The 17,271-nt window shown below is 46.0% G+C and overlaps 1 protein-coding gene across 2 annotated transcripts in view; it reads left to right on the top strand.

Annotated features, from left to right (window-relative positions):
• Positions 1 to 17,271, top strand: part of SYT16 (synaptotagmin 16) — a 111,823-nt gene that overhangs the window by 15,982 nt on the left and 78,570 nt on the right. The gene's annotated exons all lie outside the window — the stretch shown is intronic.

Below are 17,271 nucleotides of genomic sequence, written 5' to 3' on the forward strand. Positions count from 1 at the left end.
ATCCGGCCCGCGGACGGTCCGGGAATCAACTTGTTTTTCCCTGAGTAGAATGTGTGCTTTTACTTAAAATGCATCTCTGGGTTATTTGTGGGGCATAGGAATTCATTTACAGTGGTACCTCCTAGATACGAAAGGGATCCGTTCCGGAGCCCCGTCCGCATCCTGAAGCGAACGCAACCTGCGTCCACGCATCTGCACGTGCGCAGGTTGCGATTCGCTGCTTCTGCGCATGCACATGACGTCATTTTGACCGTCTGCGCATGTGCGAACAGCGAAACGAAACCCGGAAGTAATGCGTTCCAGTACTTCCGGGTCTCCGCTGAGTGCAACCCGAAAGCGCTCAACCTGAAGCAACTTCAACCCGAGGTATGACTGTATTTATTTTTTCAAAATATAGTCCCACCCCCCACAAGGTCTGAGGGACAGTGGGCCAGCTCCCTGCTGAAAAGGTTTGCTGACCCCTTCTGTAGGTTTGACTCCTGAGGCTTTTCTTATTCTGTCCCACATGGCAGCTGAGGTTTAGGACCAGTTTTTTCTCTCCTAGATGAACTACCTTCCCAGGTGAATGAGCCCCACCTGCCCCTCACTTCCCTCTACAGCCCATGCAGAAAACACCTTCTTGACCATTGGGCCCAACATTGGCCTCATTTGCTCAATTCAGTGGAGCCTGTCTTTGCACGCAGGGAAAGTCGCTACGCACTGAGGGTTTGAGACCCATCAGCTGATTAAGACCCCTCACCTGACATAGTTGACCAGTCAAAGCCATTTCCCAGGGAAACGTCGCATGCTGACAGCTTCTAGGAGCCACAGGTGAGAGCTGAGCGCAGGGTGGAGACCAAAGGTGGACAAACTACCCCAGAAGGAGCATGACGTGTCCCCCGCCAGAAGTTCTCTTCCTCCCTTGACACCCCACTAATTGAGTGATTTAGACTTTTAGAAGGCATCTGAAGGAAGCCCTGTTTAGGGAAGCTTTTAATGTTTAACAGACTATTTTAATATTTTCTTGGAAGCTGCCCAGAGTGGCTGGAGAAACCCAGCCAGATGGGCGGGGTATGAATGAATGAATGAATGAATGAATGAATGAATAAATAAATAAATAAATAAAAGAAAGAAAGATTCAGGTAGGTAGCAGTGTTGGTCTGATTCAGTCAAAATAAATAAATAAAATAAATAATTGTTCAGTAGCACCTTAGAGACCAACTAAGTTTGTTCTGGTTATAAGCTTTCGTGTGCATGCACACTTTTTCAGATACACTTCTTCGTGTATCTGAAGAAGTGTGCATGCACACGAAAGCGTACACACAGAACAAACTTACTTGGTCTCTAAGATGCTACTGGACATTTTTTTTTAAAAAAATGTTTTAATTAATATTTACATCCTACCTTTCCTTCCAAAGAGGAACCCAGGGAAGCAAACACTTCTGTAACACAAATGAAAATAGCAACAAAAGCACAATTTGAAAATTTCAAAAACGATCTAAAGCCGTGAAACAGCTGTAACAAATTTTAGAACAGATGTAACCAAAATCCTGTGTCTGGATAGGCCCTCTGGACCAGAGAAGTCTTCAGTGTGCATCATTCTTAAAGATGCACTTGTAGCAGTAGCACTTGTGGCTTGTGCAGCAGAACCACTCGGTGGATTGTGCCCCAAGTTCACCTGGGTCAGCACTGCAATGCTATTGAATTCTCTGGATATCCTTCCAGAGCTGGGTTAAATGCACTGTTTTCTAACAAGGAATCTCTCTCTCTTTCTCTCTATCTCCATCTTTGCTCATAATGACAAAAAGCTGAAAAGCACTGCAGATTGAATTTTTATTTTTTCCATCCTGGGTTTTATGTGAGCCCCTGTTAGAATACTTAACAATTGATTAAAACCCTGGAGCTACATTGTGTCTTAATTATTGGGCTGCCTCAGCAGGGGGGTTAGCATTTTTGACAGCAAGGAGTCAAATGTTTTAATAAGGTTTGGGTTTTCCTTTTGTCTTTCCGGTTGGAGTCTGCTCCTCTCTAATTGCAGTTTTTGCATTGTATAGTAATCAAATTTTTGAGCAAGGGGAGGACAGCTTGTTCTCTGGAACTGTTTTCTGCTGTAGCGATTTGGGGGACATGCCTCCGAAATGAATTGACTGAGGAAATAGTTGGCAAAATTACAAATTTGTGACTTTGGGAGCTGTAATTATTTCACATTTGTCCACTCCGGCAGCTTCTGATATTTATAGCCTTAATTTTTTTCATTGTGTGGTATGCAAATGAGCAGTGCAATCCGAACCATGTTTACTTAGAAGCAAAGCAAGCTATGATGTTTCGCTAGTGCTATGAGTTCCATCAGCTGGAACCGGGTGCAGATCAGTGGTAGAGGTGAGGCCCTTAATTTGCCCCAGTTGTGGGTGAGGGCTGTGCATAGCTGTCAACTTACAGATTTGAAAATAAGGGACCAACAGCCAAAATAAGGGATTTTCCAAGCACAGGTATGTTTAACTTCTGAGCCCCTCCAAGCCAAAGGCAGAAAGCCCAGCCAGCAGCCAAACGAAACCTCAAGCCTTAAGGAAAACCACCATCACCTCTCCGCTGGGAAGCGCTGAGCAAATGCGAGTTCCCAGGCAATGCAGCCGATTTGATCAGCACAAGGCATGCAAGCTCCACCCCCCCAGTTGTTCTTAGGCTCCTTATTGGGTGAGCAACGCAGCCAAGCAACACAGTTGGAGCCTTCCTCCTCCCTGGCCGGCAGGGAGGGAGGGAGGGAGAGGAGCTGCTTCCTTTGAAATTTAGGGGACATCATTTAAGGGACATTTAAGGGACATCCATCAATAAGGGAAAGCAGCGGGACATGGCGCTGGGATAAGGGACTGTCCCGCCAAATAAGGGACACTTGACAATGACCTGATGCAACCAGAGACTGAACTCAGTTTGCAAAAGCAGGTTTCAAATATGTTAGCAGGAAAACCAGCGGGCACATTTTAGTTTAGGGAAAAAAGTAAGCATCATCCATGAAGATTTCAAAGGATGGTTGTGGTACGGTTTGCACATCGTTTTGAAAAGTCCATGTTTGACAGATGCAAATGTAATCAGCGACAACAGCTGCAAGGATGTTATTAGTCCAGGGCTGGATCTACACAGGTATTAAAAAACGCTATTAAAAAACCCTATAGGAGTCCCTACCAGAGAGGAATGGCAAATCAAGCTGTTGGAGTACACCAAAATGGCAAAACTGACTGGAAAGCTCAGGAACCAAGATGACAAAAGCTTTTAATAAAGAATCGGAAAAATTTATAATTTATCTAGGAGACCGCAGTAAGCAGATGAAAACATTAGCAGGGTTCCAATCACACTAGTAATGTAGCAGATACTATGGACAGCATGGAGAGATATAAAATATGGATTATGAAATAATATGCAGTAGGAAAGGCTGGCAATAGGACTCATGGAGGGGAAGTCGGGAGATTATGAGAAATCTCTATGGATATGTATTTCGAATGGTTATCATACTACACTTGTAAAATCAAATAAAAATAATTTCAAATAAAATAAAATAAATGCAAATGGAATCAAATTGCAACCCCTAGCTATCTGTGAGTATTCAACACCCTCTGCACGGGGCTTTTCAGATCTCAACACCGCCCTTCTGTGTGCAAAGAGAACAGATTTTGAAACCCCACACCCATCTGTCTCTGTTGAGTAGAAATTATTTTTGTCCTTCATCCTTAATCCATTCAATTCTAGCGCGAGCCAGTTTTTTTTGGAGTAAAAAGAACCTCGCAAGTATCAGCTTGTTTGCTCTCCTGTCGGGAGGGTTGCAAGATTGCAATTGCGAATGTTTGATGGAAGGTGGGTTATTAATCTCCAGGGGCACCTGCAGCTTCTGAGAGGTCAGGCAGCCTGGAACGTGGGCCCAGATGATGTAGCTCAGATGATGGAGGGCCTTGGAAAGCCGAAATGTATGAGGAATGATTGTGGGAGCTGAGTATGTTTCACCCAGAGAAGAGTCCAGCAGCGTTTGGGCATGGAAGTAGTCAGGATTTGTGTAATCGTGTTGGGGAGCAGGGCAAGCACCTATCATCCTCTGTCTAGCTCTGTCTAGCAGACTTGGAACGAAGTGTCTCCACAACAGTTAGTGCTCAGAAAAAGAATCTGTCAAAATCCTCAGCCATCTGAAAACTTTGTTGTTGTTGTTTAGTCATTTAGTTGTGTCCGACTCTTCGTGACCCCATGGACCAGAGCACGCCAGGCACTCTTGTCTTCCACTGCCTCCCGCAGTTTGGTCAAACCATCTTGTCCTCTGCTGTCCCCTTCTCCTTGTGCCCTCCATCCTTCCCAACATCAGGGTCTTTTCCAGGGAGTCTTCTCTTCTCATGAGGTGGCCAAAGTATTGGAGCCTCAGCTTCACAATCTGTCCTTCCAGTGAGCACTCAGGGCTGATTTCCTTCAGAATGGAGAGGTCTGATCTTCTTGCAGTCCATGGGACTCTCAAGAGTCTCCTCCAGACCATAATTCAAAAGCATCAATTCTTCGGCAATCAGCCTTCTTTATGGTCCAGCTCTCACTTCCATACATCATTACTGGGAAAACCATAGCTTTAACTATATGGAACTTACAGTGGTGCCCTGCAAGACGAATGCCTCGCAAGACGAAAAACTTGCTAGACGAAAGGGTTTTTTGTTTTTTGAGCTGCTTCGCAAGACGATTTTCCCTATGGGCTTGCTTCGCAAGACGGAAACGTCTTGCAAGTTTGTTTCCTTTTTCTTAACACCGTTAATACAGTTGCGACTTGACTTCGAGGAGCAACTCATAGAACGCGGTGTGGTAGCCTTTTTTGAGTTTTTTTAAGACTTTGGTGATTTTTGAAGCTTTTCCAAAACTTTCCCGACACCGTGCTTCGCAAGACGAAAAAAATCGCAAGACGACAAAACTCGCGGAATGAATTAATTTTGTCTTGCGAGGCACCACTGTATTTGAAAACTAGGAAGCTCAATAAAACATGAACACCAGGGAGTGCCTTTCATGCGGTTATCGAGTATATTTAGCAAAATTACAAAGAATACGCCTTTTTCCATCTTGTTTTTTTTTAAAATAAAAAAAAACTAAACTAAAGCAAGTTTCCTTGGATTTGCTGAAAGCTTTTTGCAACATCGTCCGAGTGACCTCAGCGAGTGTTTCAGTTTCAAATATTCTGATTTGTTCTACTTTTAGTTAAGTATTTTTATTTATTGGCTTGATGGGGGGGGGCAGCTGCCCCCCGACTACACATGTGCGTCTGGAAAGCCAAAAATTTACCAGCTAGTTTCTGTGTTCAATTCAAAGTGCTCAGCTCAAAGTTTTCCGTGGCTCAGCACACCCAAAGACTGCCACTCCCCACAGAAACTGACCCAAATCACTGTATTCACCATCCGAGGCCCTAAATTGCATGCCATCTATAAGTGGGGTGCAGACACGAGAAGAGGCCTTATCAGTGGTGGCTCCCAGTTTTTGAAACGCTCTTAACAAGGAAACACACCTGGAATCTCTTGTTTTTAGGCTCATCTTTACTTCCCCCCAGGCTTTCAGTTTTTAATTGAGAAGAGCAGCTTGAATAGCTCGGTCGGTAGAGCATGAGACCCTTAATCCCAGGGTTTAACTAGCAGCGGGTTGGACTAGATGACCCTCACGGTCCCTTCCAACTCTACAAATTCTATGATTTTATGGTAGTTATGACAGTGGCCTTGGGTGCTCATCCTTTAAGCAGGGTGGGTAGGGCTTGCTTCTTTAAATTATGTTTTTGATTCTGTTACTTGTTGCTGCTACATCTGAAAATAGGACTTTCTTAGTTCTGTTTTTAATGTTGTAAGTTGCTCTGAGATATATCTAAATGCAAAAATGCAGATGATGATGATGATGATGATAATAATAATAATAATAGTTTCCCTCCCCTTATGGTTTTGATACTGAGGCTGCATTTTAAATTGCATTTTAACCTGTATTTTAAATTGGTTTCCCCCCCCTATTATGTTTTTACTGTAATTTTTACTGTTATAATAATAATAATAATTTAATTTTTATTATTTATACCCCGCCCATCTGGCTGGGCTTCCCCAGCCACTCTGGGCAGCTTCCAAAAGAATATTAAAATACTATAATACATCAAACATTAAAAGCTTCCTGAAACAGGGCTGCCTTCAGATGTTGTTAGCTTCTCTGGCCTACTGTTGTTAGCTTCTCTGGCCGGGGAGGGCAGGGTATAAATAAAATTAATTTCATTTTATTTAATAGTAATGAATAATCCCTGAATGGCGGAATTTAGATTTTTTAAAACTCTGGCAAGTTACACAATCGTGCCACTAGAGGGGGATGCAGTCCTTCTTTTCTGAGCTTTCTGAAACCAGAAGGGTGGGTGATTTGATATTAGACTCTCTATACGGCACTGTTTTGTACTGAGCAGATTTGGAAGGCAGTCAGCAGGAATCGAGGCACTTTACTCCTGGTCCTCCAGGGATCCTAGACCTCCTGCCTTGATGCATTTGGAGGTTACGGCGTAGCAGCCTGTCTGGTCAAGGCCGCCTGGCCCTTCCCGTAAATTGCAAGGATATTGAAGAATAAATGAATAATCCCACGATGCAGGCAATTGCGGGCGAGTTCCTTGCTGAGAGCAATTGTCTCCCTCTGCAGCAGCAAAAGGCTTTACGTTCCCAGCATAAGCATCTTTGCATTGATTGGAAGCGGCAAAACAACCACTTTGCGTTGTTGGAAAGGAAGACCGTCTGACTGCAGCCCTGGGAAGCCCCAAGCACAACATTAAATGGACTCAACAGCCTAATGCTCGCTGAAGGTTTAAGAGAAGGGGGGGGGGAGTTCTTTGCCCCAGAGCTACAGGAAGTGAGGGGGGGGGGCTCAAGGTCTTTTTAAAAATTACATCTGTAATAGCTCCTTTTGCACCCTCTCTTGCATTTTATCGCATCGCAATTTGAAATCTGTGGCAGAATCGTTCAGTGCGCGTGGCTGCCAACCAGAAGGTCGGTGGTTCAAGTCAACTCTACAGTTCTACGATTCCGTGAATTGAAATGGCAATACAGTAAAACACAATGCGTATTAAAAAAATAAAATAAAATATTATTAATAATATAATAATAATACATTTTATTTATACCCTGCCCTCCCCAGCCCAGACCGGGCTCAGGGCGGCTAACACTAGGTATAAAAACAATTGATTAAAATACAACTTGGAAACAAGATTGAAGTACGACATTAAAATGCGGCCTCATTTCAGTAGAAACTCAAATCAGAAACTTTTTGGGGATGAGAACGTCAAATCTTCACCAAGGCCAACTATCCAGACTGGTCCTATGTGGGCCAGAAAAAGCCAGGGAAGTCCCCAAATAGGAGTTCCACCGCAGAAGGAAAAAGGAAAGGGGGAGGGGATCAAGTTGATTCCAAGCCAAAGGCCAGGTGGAACAACTGTCTCACAGAAATCAGATCCTGCAGGGCCCTGGTCTCATGAGGCAGAGCGTTCCACAGGCTGGAGCCAGTGTTGAAAAGGCCCTGGCTCTGGTTGAGGTTAATCTGACTTCCTTAGGGCCCGGGACCTTTAGGGTGTTGCTATTTATGGACCTTAAGGTCCTCCACAGGGCATACCGGGAGAGGCGGTCCCGTAGGTACGAGGGTCCTAGGAATAAAAAGAAGGAATAAAAGTGCAGCTGAAAATGGTTCAGCATACAGCACACTTGCTGCAACAGGCAGAGAAATCATCCAGTGCTCTGCCAAGGACCACCAGCGGTTTTCAAGTGGTTTTGTGGGGGTCAAAAAAGTTTGGAGACCGCTGTGGTTTGGCAGTCCTTGAAAGTGACAAGCATTTCCTCTGCCCTTGATCATTTCAGAAGAGAGTGGGGAGAGTAAGAAACCTGGATAGCTCAGCTGGTTAGAGCGTGGTGCTAGTAACACCAAGGTTGCAGGTTCAAACCCCGTATGGGACAGCTACATATTCCTGCATTGTGTAGGGTTGGACTAAATCATGGGCAGGCAAACTAAGGCCCGGGGTCCGGATCCAGCCCAATCGCCTTCTAAATCCGGCCTGCAGACGGTCCGGGAATCAGCGTGCTTTTACATGAGTAGAATGTGTGCTTTTATTTAAAATGCATCTCGGGGTTATTGGTGGGGCATAGGAATTTGTTCTCTATTCTGAAGGAAATCAGCCCTGAGTGCTGACTGGAAGGACAGATTGTGAAGCTGAGGCTCCAATACTTTGGCCACCTCATGAGAAGAGAAGACTCCCTGGAAAAGACCCTGATGTTGGGAAGGATGGAGGGCACAAGGAGAAGGGGACGGCAGAGGACGAGATGGTTGGACAGTGTTCTCGAAGCTACCAGCATGAGTTTGACCAAACTGCGGGAGGCAGTGGAAGACAGGAGTGCCTGGCGTGCTCTGGTCCATGGGGTCACGAAGAGTCAGACATAACTAAATGACTAAACAACAACAGGAATTTGTTCATTCCCCCACCCCAAATATAGTCTGCCCCCCCCAGGTCTGAGGGACAGTGGACCAGCCCCCTGCTGAAAAAGTTTGCTGACCCTTGGACTAAATGATCCCTTCCAACTCTGCAATTCTATGGTGAACTGACAAAAGCTTGCCCTTCATTTCATCTGTTTCATAGGAAGCCGCCTTCTGCTGAATGGAGTTATCTAGCTCAGTATTATCTACATCAGGGGTTGTCAACCTGGTCCCTACCGCCCACTAGTGGGTGTGTCAGGATTCTAGGTGGGCGGTAGGGGGTTCCACGGCACACGCTGAATCCTCCTTCCATCGAGCACTGGTGGGCGGTAAGGAAATTTTACCATCAAGAAAGATGCATAAGTGGATGGCAGGTATAAAAAGGTTTGTCTACCCCTGGTCTACAAGGAGGGGCAGGGGGTCTTAGGCAGGGTGTGTGCAGCTGGTGATGGAACCTGGGACCTTCTGCATGCATGGTAGATAGATGTTCTTCCCCCCCAGGCCCAGCCCTTCACTGCAAGGCTATCAGTGTGATGTGTAAGTAACCAAACATACCCCTGTGTTGCAAAGAGAACGTCAGCAATATCTAGGCAACACGTTGACCATATACATACGTCAGAGACAATCTTTATAGAATTCCTTCAAACCATAACAAGTACAAAATGAAATCTGTAGTCTCAAAGTCTCTGGAAATCTTTAAATGAAGCGAGGTACCAAACCTTGTACGATGAAAGACAAGCTGTGAAGCTTTGTGTATTCAGCAAATATGATGTCCAACACTGAACAGTGATTCCGGATACTGACTACTGTTTCGTAGAATTCTACCTCGCTTCATTTAAAGATTTTCGGAGAATTTGAGACTACAGATTTCATTTTGTACTTGTTATGGCTTGAAGGAATTCTATAAAGATTGTCTATTACGTATGTGTATGGTCATCGTGTTGCCTAGATATCAGTGTGATGCAGCAGCAAAAAAGGCTAATGCCATTCAAGGCTGCATCAGCAGAAGTCTAGTAACCAGATCAAAGGAAGTCATAGTCTACTGCTCTATTCTGCCTTGGTCAGACCCCACCTGGAATCCTGTGTCCAGTTCTGGGAGCCACATTTTAGCTAGAGGAATAAAGGTAAAGGGACCCCTGACCATTAGGTCCAGTCATGACCAACTCTGGGGTTGCGGCACACGGAAATGCCGTTTACCTTCCCTCCGGAGCGGTACCTATTTATCTACTTGCAGTTTGATGTGCTTTTGAACTGCTAGGTTGGCAGGAGCAGGGACCGAGCAACGGGAGCTCACCCCGTCGCGGGGATTCGAAACGCCGACCTTCTGATTGGCAAGTCCTAGTCTCTGTGGTTTAACCCACAGCGCCACCCGTGTCCCAGCTGGAGGAATACATTGCGACATTTAAAGCAAGGAGAGACAGCCCTTATGTGAATGGTGGTGATTAGCTGGAAGCAGGGGGAAGATTCTCCTGCACTCATTAAAGCACATACTTGAGCATTAAAAATGAATGCACGATTTAGGGCTTAATAGGCTTAGCGTGACTCACCCGCAATTGCCATTGATCGCTTATGAAAGTATCAGCTGATCTGAGTTGTGGATGAGAGCAGGGCGAGGTCTGAAGCTCTTCTCTGCCTTGGAATGTCATTTTCCCTTTATCGTTATTATTTAGGCGACTGCTCGCTTCCTACCCGCATTGCAGGGGGCTGGACTGGGTGACCTTGGTTTCCAGACCCTTGATCATCTTGGTTGCCCTCCTCTGCACACGTTCCAACTTGCCAACATCCTTCTTAAATTGTGGCACCCAGAACTGGATCCAGAATTCCAGGTGTGGTCTGACCAAGGCGGAATAGAGTGGGACTATGACTTCCCTTGACCTGGACACTATACTTCCATTGGTGCAGCCTTGAATAGCATTAACCTATTTTTTTTTTGCTGCTGTTGCATCACCCTCCACTGAAGGAGAGCTCACAATCTTCTGACGGAGTCTGTTCCACTGTCAAACGGCTCTTACCACCAGAAAGTTCTTTCTGATGTTTACTTGGGATCTCCTTTCTTGTGATTTGAATCCACTGGTTCAGGTCCTACCCTCCAAAGCTGCATCTTGTTGCATCTTCTGTGTGACAGCTTCAGATACCTCTCAGCTTTCTCTTCTCCAGGCCCGAAAATACCAAACTCCCTCAGAGGCATAGCTGTCAACTTACAGATTTGAAAATAAGGGACCAGCAGCCTCAAAAATAAGGGATCAGCAGCCAAAATAAGGGATTTCCAGAGCACAGGGAGGTTCGACTTCTGATCCCCTCTGAGCCAAAGGCAGAAAGCCCAGCCAGCAGCCAAACGAAGCCTCAAGCGGTGGTTCCCACAGCGCAGGAACCCAGCAAAGGGGATGCAGCAGGGAAAACCACTGTCACCTCTCCGCTGGGAAGCGCTGAGCAAAGGTGAGTCCCCAGGGAACGCAGCCGATTTGATAGGCACAAGGCATGCAAGCTCCACCCCCCAGTTGTTCTTAGACTCCTCATTGGGTGCGCAATGCAGCCAAACAACACAGTTGGAGCCTCCCAACTCCCTGGCCGGCAGGGAGGGAGGGAGAGGAGCTGCTTCCTTTGAAACCAGGGAAATTTAAGGGACATCATCAATAAGGGACAGCAGCGGGACACGGCACTGGGATAAGGGAGTTTCCTGCCAAATAAGGGACAGTTGACAGCTATGCTCCCTCACCTGCTCCTCAGCTTGGCTGCACAGCAATGTCACAAACCATTCCAGGGTTGAGGTCAGAGTACATGCTCTCAGTGAAATACCGGGAGACTTGTTGCAAATATCCCTACCCCGCTATCCCTAGCTCTCTTAAAAGGTGTGTGGGGTGTGTGTGTGCATTTTGTCGAGCAATATAAAACGTTTACGAAAGTCACGCCATTTCACCTCAGCACTGGTGACAATCCCTTAAAAAAAGATTCCTGGCAAACTTAACAAAGAAGGGAAAAAACCAGAAAGAGGAGAAAATGCGAAGGAGAGAAAAACAAAAGAAAGCCCCCAAACGACACCAGCTCACCTTAAGGATACAATAACCATTAGTACATCCATTGTAAATTTAAAATGCAAGTCAACCTAAGCCGTCCAGATAGGTATCTATGTGAGATTAATGTTTGTATGAAACATGATAGAATTCAGCAGGGGCTCTGAGGTCTTCAGGCCATTGCATAATAGATGGGGGGAGTGTTTACCCTTCTGGGCTTAGTGGCCACAAGTGTTCACAAAATCCACTTTCTAATAATCTTTTCCATTGATGCAGTACAATGTGTTCAGCATAAGGGTAACAAGGAAAAAAATCAGACACCCTTCTTTGGAAATTAAGCTAATATCCAGACTTTTAACATTCAAAACTTTACTTGCAGAAACTTATAGATGTATTGAAACATAATATTTACAGTCGCATGCTTCTCCAAGCCTGGGCTTAGTCTCTTCTTCTAACTTCCAAACAACTGTATTTTCCTCCCTTTCCAGAACTCAGCACTTTCAGCCTTCTGTATTACTGTTAAGGTTATGCCTTGCAGCTCCTATGGGAGATTCCCGCTTTCACCTTCTTCTGCAGCTTAGCTCTCTTTCTTCCAAGCAGAGAAGAAGCGCTCCCACACTCGATTCAACTTAGCAGTGTTCACAGTGGATTCTAACACACAGTCATCTTGCTGCACATAAAATGGAGTCTCTCCTTCACGAGATACCTCCCGACATTAGCCAATCATATGAGAACTCTCTAGAATTCAGTTACCAACCAATCAAATGTGAACACACAGTAATGCATACAAGCATCTACAAGCCCTTATATAGACTTTTGAAATTGCCACCCTGTAGCTCAAGACCACCCCCCAAAACATCATACATACATCACAGAAGGGGCGGTCTACAGCATAATCCTGTCTGGCAGGAAACCTGTTCACGGGTTTACCTGGACAGCCTGGCCATTCTTTTGTGATGGTAAATACTTAATTCCCGAGTCCAGGTCACAGGCTCACCCTATTCCTACACAAATGTGCCCTTAAGGCAGGATTTGTGAGCACAGAGACAATGGGGAGGCTTTTAGGGAAGCTTTTAATGTTTGATGCATTACTGTATTTTAATATTTTGTTGGAAGCCGCCCAGAGTGGCTGGGGAAGCCCAGCCAGATGGGCGGGGTATAAATAAATAAATAAATAAATAAATAATAAATAAATAAATTATTTTCCCATTTCCATCCAAACTGCAGAGGAATATTTGAGGTCACTGAAAGAGTCAAAATGGCTTTAGGACTGTTTTCCTGTACAGTGGTACCTCGGGTTACATACGCTTTAGGTTACATATGCTTCAGGTTACAGACTAACTGCTAACCCAGAAATAGTATCTCGGGTTAAGAACTTTGCTTCAGGATGAGAACAGAAATCACGCGGAAGCGGCGTGGCAGCAGCAGTGGGAGGCCCCATTAGCTAAAGTGGTGCTTTAGGTTAAGAACAGTTTCAGGTTAAGAACGGACCTCCGGAACGAATTAAGTACTTAACCCGAGGTACCACTGTACTGTCTCAGACACGTGGTTTATATGTTTATGTGTTTGCCTGGTACATTTATGAACATTTATTTTATATCTTAGATCTTATAATTCTCATAACAGGGAGAAAAATAGCTAGGGAGAAACAGTCAACTTCCATTAATGTGACTTCCAGATAAGCAGGCTTGAGGACTCTTGGAAGTCTTCATCCAGCAGGTTAAGAACAGCAAAACGCTTGCACGGGGCTGTGCTTATACACTTTGATTTCTACTTCCGCTACGGTGCTTCTAGCAGGGCTGGTTGAAACCTAGTACATTTGTGGTTTCTTTACTCAACTCTGACTTGTCAACCATTAACTAAACTGCAAAAAAGAGAAAAAAAGCACAATAAAAAAATCAGCTTCTATTCTTTGCTCCTGCGAAATGTCAAGCTGCTAATTCCTCTTCAGAACTCCCTCCCTGTGGCAACGATCCTCTCAGAAACCTTTGCGCCGTTTCTGTCATTAAAAAATAAAATAAAACCCAACCAAACATCTTTTCACCGGAGAATCGCAGAGGGGGCGGTTACCCCGGCAACGCCGTTTCCTTGCTTCCCTTTCAACGGAGTGGTTATAGTTCCACGGGTTCATGGCATGTGCCGGCGATTCGCACAGGAAAGGCAAACACGCCCTCCTTCAAGAGCCCTATAAAAAGGTCCGTTGCCAAGGTGTCCCTGCGAGATTAAATGGACATCTAGTGGATTGATTTCCTGTTCCTTCTTCTGAAAGGTATCGAAGGCTCAGCCTGGCCTCTCTCCAGCAGAAGCAGGTGTGCCGTGTAAACCGCTGCGTTTCTATCTCTCCTCGCTTTTAGAAATTTGAAAACCAGCCAGATCTCACGGTGAACATGCAAGGTTTCAAAAACCCCAACCAACCAGCAAGCAAGTCATATACAGTGGTACCTCAGGTTAAGAACTTAATTCGTTCCAGAGGTCCGTTCTTAACCTGAGGTACCACTTTAGCTAATGGGGCCTCCTGCTGCCGCCACACAATTTCTGTTCTCATCCTGAAGCAAAGTTCTTAACCCAAGGTGCTATTTCTGGGTTAGCAGAGTCTGTAACCTGAAGCGTCTGTAACCTGAGGTACCACTGTACACTGTACAGTGGTACCTCTGGTTCCAAACTTAATTCATTCCAGAGATCCGTTCTTAACCTGAAACCATACTATTTTAGCTAATGGGGTCTCCTGCTTCCACCGTGCCGCCGCTGCACGATTTCTGTTCTCATCCTAGGGCAAAGTTCTTAACCCGAGGTACTACTTCCAGGTTAGCGGAGTCTGTAACCTGAAGTGTTTGTAACCCAAAGTGTTTGTAACCCGAGGTATCACTGTATAGAATCATAGAATTTGTCATAGCCCTGTCCGAGTCCAAGGCTGTTGAGGGCTTCAAAGGTCAGCACAAACACTTTGAATTGTGCTGGCAACGTACTGGGAGCCAGTGGAGATTCTTTAGCGCCGGTGTTATATGGCCATGGCAGCCACTCCCAGCCACCAGTCTAGCTGCCACATTCTGAACAACAACAACAACAACTCGGAGCGGCTTTTAACAAAATATTAAAATACAGTAATGCATCCAACATTAAAAGCTTCCCTAAACAGGGCTGCCTTCAGATGTCTTCTAAAAGTTCGTTAGTTGTTCTCTTTGACATCTGGTGGGAGAGCGTTCCACAGGGTGGGCGCCACTACCGAGAAGGCCCTCTGCTTGGTTCTCTGTAGCTAGGCTTCTCGCAGTGAGGGAACCGCCAGAAGGCCCTCGGCACTGGACCTCAGTGTCCGGGCAGAATGGTGGGGGTGGAGACGCTCCTTCAGGTATACTGGACTGAGGCTGTTTAGGGCTTTAAAGGTCAGCACCAACACTTTGAATTGTGCTCGGAAACGTACTGGGAGCCAATGTAGGTCTTTCAGGACCGGTGTTATGTGATCTCGGCAGCCGCCCCCAGTCACCAGTCTAGCTGCCGCATTCTGGATTAGTTGTAGTTTCTGGCTCACCTTCAAAGGTAGCCCCACATGCAGCACATTGCAGTAGTCCAAGCTGGAGATAACTAGAGCATGCACCACTCTGGCGAGACAGTCCGTGGGCAGGTAGGGTCTCAGCCTGCGTACCAGATGGAGCTGATAAACAGCTGCCCTGGACACAGAATTGACCTGTGCCTCCATGGACAGCTGTGGGTCCAAAATGACTCCCAGGCTGGATTAGTTGAAGTTTCCGAATCACCCAGATACGAAGCCTTAATTAGAGCATATTCACACTTTGCAGAGCAAAAATGTTTGAAGAAAAACAAAAACAAAAACCAGAGTGTGCAGGGAAGCTGTGGCCTCCATATGTTGTTGTACTATATCATGAACATGAGAAGAGCCACCTTCTCCACCATCCTGTTCTCACCTGAGCCAACCAGATGCCTGCGGGAAACCTGTGAGCAGCATCTGAGCACAAGAAGAAGAAGAAGAGTTTGGATTTGATAGCCCGCCTTTCACTCCCTTTAAGGAGTCTCAAAGCGGCTAACATTCTCCTTTCCCTTCCTCCCCCACAACAAACACGCTGTGAGGTGAGTGGGGCTGTGAGACTTCAGAGAAGTGTGACTGGCCCAAGGTCACCCAGCAGCTGCATGTGGAGGAGCGGAGACGCGAACCCGGTTCCCCAGATAACAAGACTACCGCTCTTTCCCCTCCTGTGGTTTCCAGAAACTGGGATTCAAAAGCATTGCTGTGGAAGGAGAACATAGCAATCAGATCTAGTAGCCACAGATAGCTGTCTGCTCCATGAATTGGCCAAAACCCTTTTTTGAAGTCATCTAGGTTGGCAGCCATCGCTGCCTCCTGTGGGAGCAAGTGTGTTGTGTAGGGCCGCCATCTTTGTTCTGGCAAAACAACAGAATAGGGCGAGGAGGCGGGGCAGCTGAGGGGCAGTTTTTCTTTTTCATCTGGTTTGTGGTCCAGCAACAGGTGCTCACTGGAAGGACAGATCTTGAAGCTGAGGCTCAAATACTTTGGCCCCCTCATGAGAAGAGAAGACTCCCTGGAAAAGACCCTGTTGTTGGGAAAGATGGAGGGCACAAGGAGAAGGGGACGACAGAGGACGAGATGGTTGGACAGTGTTCTCGAAGCTACCAGCATGAGTTTGACCAAACTGCGGGAGGCAGTGTGCTTTGGTGCATGGGGTCACGAAGAGTTGGACACGACTAATCAACTAAACAAGAGGTGAATACTGTGGCCTGAAATGTAAGAAAACTCTCAGGAGTTCCCTAAAAGCAAATGTGCCAGGGGCCTTCTGTGTGTGTGCTTTTGAAGGGGCTTGTGGGAGCAGAAGAAATCAGGCCAGTTAAAAATCTAACTCTTAAAAATCTAACTGCACACAGCAATGAATAAATCTCACGTTGTGAGGCTGAGAGCCACATAGCTCTGCCCTCAAAGAGGCAGGCGCTTTTTGATTTACTTTGGAACGTTTTGTCCATGGTGTACAGTAACTCCACTGAAAACGTAACTTGCAGGATGCCTCGGGCGCATAGAGGCACTCAGGGAAGTACTGAGCAGATAAGGCCCAGTGAATTATGCACCTATGCTCCAATCTGCCTGCCAGCGTTCCACAGGAGATGCGTTATGTCTTTTGCCAAAGGTTGTGATGGAGGGGCTATGTCTTTGGCCTCCCAGCCAACGTGGCCAGTGGCATGGGATGATGGGAGTTGTTGTCCAACGGCATCTGTAGGGCCATAGCTTCCCCACCTCCCTCTCTCATGACTCAGTATCTGTGATGAGTTCTTTGAGCAGGGAATGGAGGGGGGATCTGTTTTGAATGGATTTAGACAAGGGATTTGATGGTTCCAGACCAGTCAAGCTTTGCCCATCTCCCAACAGCTTCTTGTGTCATGGAAGACCACCTTATCATTGAGCTGTTTATGTACTGCTTTTCTTAAAGTCCAACTAATTATTAGACATCACCTTGCCAACAAAGGTCCATATAGTTAAAGCTATGGTTTTCCCAGTAGTGATGGATGGAAGTGAGAGCTGGACCATAAAGAAGGCTGATCGCCAAAGAATTGATGCTTTTGAATTCTGGTGCTGCAGGAGACTCTTGAGAGTCCCATGGACTGCAAGAAGATCAAACCTATCCACTCTTAAGGAAATTAGCCCTGAGTGCTCACTGGAAGGACAGATTGTGAAGCTGAGGCTGCAAGACTTTGGCCACCTCATGAGAAGAGAAGACTCCCTGGGAAAGACCCTGATGTTTGGAAAGATGGAGGGCACAAGGAGAAGAGGACAACAGAGGATGAG

Source organism: Podarcis bocagei, assembly GCF_964188305.1.
Source record: "Podarcis bocagei genome assembly, chromosome: 1".
In the NCBI taxonomy this organism is placed as follows: domain Eukaryota; kingdom Metazoa; phylum Chordata; class Lepidosauria; order Squamata; family Lacertidae; genus Podarcis; species Podarcis bocagei.